The sequence below is a fragment of the Mixophyes fleayi genome, chromosome 12, assembly GCF_038048845.1.
Source record: "Mixophyes fleayi isolate aMixFle1 chromosome 12, aMixFle1.hap1, whole genome shotgun sequence".
Lineage (NCBI taxonomy): Eukaryota > Metazoa > Chordata > Amphibia > Anura > Limnodynastidae > Mixophyes > Mixophyes fleayi.
Genome location: NC_134413.1, coordinates 72,099,520 through 72,104,418, shown reverse-complemented (window position 1 = coordinate 72,104,418; position 4,899 = coordinate 72,099,520). Strand labels below are relative to the sequence as shown.

General features: G+C 39.6%; 1 long non-coding RNA gene across 1 annotated transcript; it reads right to left on the bottom strand.

Moving 5' to 3' along the window:
• Positions 1–556: 556 nt before the first annotated feature.
• LOC142108696 (uncharacterized) lies at positions 557–4,027 on the bottom strand. The gene is made up of 4 exons (XR_012680198.1): positions 3,972–4,027; positions 2,891–2,947; positions 1,459–1,527; positions 557–793 (listed from the first exon to the last, which is right to left on the bottom strand). It is a non-coding gene; the product is annotated as an uncharacterized LOC142108696 (long non-coding RNA).
• Between the last annotated feature and the right edge of the window lie 872 nt (positions 4,028–4,899).

Below are 4,899 nucleotides of genomic sequence, written 5' to 3'. Positions count from 1 at the left end.
AAATCCATACTTAAGACCACTAATTTATGTAAATATATTGTATCTTTAGATGGCTGATGGTGAAGGAAAGAGTAAAACTAGAAGACTTATGTTACAGCTATATTTCTAAATGTAGAAAATGTATTATATGTAAAATATATTGATGTACAGAATCCTGAATTTGGATTAAAATGTGGATAATTCCTAGCAGGTTTAGGAAGATTTGTGTTCAGTTGAATCCTTGGGATTCAGCCAACAGAATCTGATTATTATTTTCTTGGTGTATATATGTGTAGAACATTGTGGATAGTGCATCAGTACAATATAGGTGTTTCCTAGGTTAGTATGTGTAGAATCAGACTATGTAACAACTTAACCCTTCAGTGCAAGACATGAGCTCACCCTGTATGCCGCATGATGGTATGTCTCAGTTCCCAGCGCTGCCATTGTCTTGGTTTCCACTGATGTTGCTCGCAGAAACCACCCTTCCACATCTTTTACGAATCCACCTCCACAGGGACTGAAGACGAGATCTCCGGGGGCCAGATGTTTGCTGTTGCCTACGCTGCTGCTGGTCTGCTGGAAGGCAGCACCATGAGCACAAACAGAAGAATGAAAAATCTGCTTGTGCATCATTCTCGATGGTGATCTCTCTTGTGTCCACCTGCGGTGATGTAGTGATGACCACGGGAACGGAAGAAGGGATGTTGTCAATTGAGGCATGCGGTCTTTCTGGTGGGGATGGTGTACAGTCTGAGACCAAGCTGCATAAAGCATGAAGACGTTCTGTTGCTGTCTGTTTCTCATGTGTATTCTGTAGGGGAAAAAAGTTTGAGTCCAAGCCTGCTAAGAAAACTGATACTGATCTTAGTAAATGTAACAAGGATTAGTTATTATCGCAGGCCTGGATGTTCTATGGGGGAATTCAATTGGCAGCGTTACTCGTGAGAATAACGCAGCCCACGCCCTATTATCGTTAGTACGATAATTTTAACGCGGCTCTCTACTCAAGGCTTTCAGAGCTGCAAGCGAAAATCAATGTTGAGATTACCGTACTAACGGTAATAATGTGCACTATTACCGTAGTAACATTAATAGTGCAAGGAACGCGTTATTCTCACGAGTAATGCTGTCAATTGAATTCCCTCCTCTGAATGTAACTTAATTAAAGAGCACAAATTGTGCGGACATAATGAATTTTACCAGCTTCCTTCACCATTATGTGTTCTAATAAAGTCATGTGATGAACTACAGAAGCTCTAAGGCTCATATACAAACATCAAAACATTCAGTTGCTTCCCTAAAAGCAGCTTCTCCTCCCAAACTAGCTCATTAAAATAACAGTGCAAAACTAGACACAGTTGTGCGCCTTATCTGCACTTAGCAAAGCCGCCCCCTGATCTATCTCTTTCCTCCAATCAGACCTTTTGCAGAGGATAATAGAATCCATCTAAATATGAAGTCAAAAAGCCACCATACCTCATTGATGGGAACTTCACATCCAGCATCTTCAGTTGTCTTCACTTCATCAGATGCTGAGAATTCTGACTGTTTATAAAATGTTTGCATATGAAAAGAATGACTACACAATGGGGTAAACCATGTACACAGGTACAATATCCTAAGCATGAAGCAACCATTAGTTTTACGCAATTCACTCCTGGGGCTGCATGTGCATTAAGTTGTTTTGTTTTTTTAAGCTGATGGAGATTTTACAGATGAGCTGTAACTTGTAGTAACCAATCATAACAAGACATTCCTAGTAGTAGAAGTAGACGGCATTGGACAGAAATGAAACAGAGGACATATAGATAGCAGAATGTCAGCTTAATAAAGGAAACAGGTAGACAAAGCCAAAAGGACATGCGCATGGTTTAACAAACAAGGCAGATTATATTTGTGTTGCGTCTGTTACATTAATCTACATGCGGAAGCCAAATACCAATAATGGACTGAAATTTTACGAGCTACAGCCAAAGATACATTCCTAGTACTCGTAAAACAGGATAGCACTTCACGTGAACCAAACAAATGAGAAGACCATCCCCAGACTAATAGTAGGATATCAGAGTAACTGATAGTGTAATTTAGCAGATATTTACAAACGTTGCATGAAATGGGAAACCCTCAGGAATCAAACACTCGATCCTAAAGAGATCAATTTTATCAGGAGGTAGAAGATTTCCCGATGTCCAGCTCTACTCTTGGGCTTTGTGTTGACTTTTGCTACCTCTGGTACTATCATCATCATCATTTATTTATATAGCGCCAGCATATTCCATAGTGCTTTACAAATGGATACAAACACAGTAATAAAACAGTACTGGGTAATACAGACAGACAGAGAAGTAAGAGGACCCTGCTCACAAGCTTACAACCTATGGGACAATGTAAGTTTGATACATGAGGTTAAGTGCTATATATTGTATATTGGTCAGATTGCAACTGTAAAAAGTGCTCAGTGGGCTATATGATCCAGTCACACAGCAATGTTGGTCAGGGGGTCAGAGAGATAGAGATGGGATGTGGGGAATAAAGGATAGTTTTGAGCCAAAGATCACACCTAGGCAGCAAGTGTGGGGTAGGATATTTTGTCATGTTCTCAACAGAAATCTAAATGTTTTGCAAGCCCAGATATAAAGATTACTCATATAAGCAGAAGCATAATAGAAATCTGATTTTTCCACATATCCTCTGCTGTACCTGGTATCTGATCTGGATTCCATTTTTCTGCCCCACCCCTCCACCCCTCCACCCAGCTTGCTGTTGCTTTAGACCTCCCACCGCCACCACCACCAAGGCCCAATGGCCTCAACTTCAATTATGTTCCATCTGTGTAAAATTAATATAATGTGAAGTGGTCACTGATGGGAAGACTTATATTTTTAGAAAGTTGTATCTTAGTAAATACCTCCGAGCTGTGATCCAGATAAAATCCTGGGGGCGGTGACTCCAGTCTTGGTGCGCACTAATAGGACAACAAGGAGCAGAAAAAGTAAATGTTATTACAGAGAGAGAATATGTGTTTTAAAAATGAATACAGAGAAAATCCAGTGAATTGTTATAACAAGAGTAGGAGTTACTAGGGTCTAGGATGATATTGCAAATTTGAATTTACGTAAATTTTACATTTCATACATAGATTACTACATTACTACATTATTATATATATATATATACATGACATTTAATAGTGTATTATTGTAGTAGGTTTAGAACTATGTGACTTAGTAACTCTCTCCCTGAATGATGGCACTGTGCTGTTAACGTTAGACCATAGGGCCCCCCTCTCTTAAGTACCCTGGGCCCCCCAAATCCTTAATCTAGCTCTGCCTCCTTTGCTACATTCACAATATTATGACAGCAGGTCAACCAGATCTTATGAGTAATGACCTCAAAGTCCGAAAAATGTCACCTGACTGCCCAACTTCTTATGTCTTTAAAGCAAGAAAGAGTGACCTGTATAATTCTCTTATCTTAGAAGTTCCTGGGTGCAGATTGCTGCCATGTGCTTCTCTATAGGAAGCACTGGCATGGCCCTGTGTTTCTGCACTGGGTGGAGTAACTTGCCCTTAAACATCATACTATCACCATCACCATATCAACTCTATTATAGATGTGAGATCTCTTTCCCCATAGTGGCCTTATGAACTGTCAGATCTATTCAGGTCGAAATGATCTACTGAAAGAGATTACTTTACACCTCATCCATTCATACTCATACAAGTGGGTGAGTAAGAAGAAGACAGAATATTTTATACATTGTGATGACTGGGCAGCATAGTTTTATCAGGTGCAGATATAGAAATTATTCATATTAACAGGAGCATAATAGATATCTGATATGTACACATTGCTGTAGACCACCCACCATCACCAACCAGCAAGGTCCATGACCTCAACCATATTCCATCTGTGTCAAATAAATATAATATGGAGAGTCTACTGATGGGAAGACTTATATTTTAAAAAGTTGTATATCTAGAACATACCTTAAAGGTGTAATTCAGAAGATATTTTTCTAAAGCTGTATCCGGTGTTGGTGCACGACACTAAGAAAACAGGATGCAGAAAAAGTAAATGTCATTATAAACATGAGACATCTCTGTTCTCAAACATCATTCACCAAATGACCTCACAGACCGTTGGGAATATTCATATCTAACTGATCTACTCTTGTAGATTATGTTACACCTCTTCCATTCATACTTATACAAGTAAGTGGAAGGGAGTTCTATGAATCCAGGACAAGAAAGAAAACGGGAGACAATATATTTCGGTCATTGTGACGACTGAACGGGATAGTTTTCTCAAGGTCAGATATAGAAATGACCCATATTAGCAGACAGATAATAGAGATTGGATGTTTGCATCTGGTACCTGAGAAGTACTGGATTTCATCTTTGCTCCAGCCCTCCACCCAGCTCGCTGTTGGTGTAGACCACCCACCGCTAACAAGCCCCATCAACCTCAACCATATTCAACCTGTGAAGAGTCCGCTGATGGGAAGATTTATATGTTTAGAAAGCTGTATACCTAGACAATACTTACCGCCAAGCTGGAATCCAAATGTACTCCTGGAGGTGCTGATCCGGCGCTTGATACATCTTCCTAAGACAACCGGGGGCAGTAAAAGTAATTGTCATTACAAACATATTGTAGGAGGAAGTATATGGGTTTTAAAAATGAAAGTCTCTCAACACATGGCTTCAACCTCAAACATATACCATTGGTGTAAAATAAATAAATATAAAATGATGTCCGCTGATGGGAAGACTTATATATTTAGAAAGTTATATATGTAGAAAATACCTCCGAGCTGGAGCCCATATAAAATACCCGCGGTGGTGACTGCGGTCTTGATACACTCTCCTAAGACAACCGGGAACATAAAAAGTAAATATGGTTAACCCCAGATAT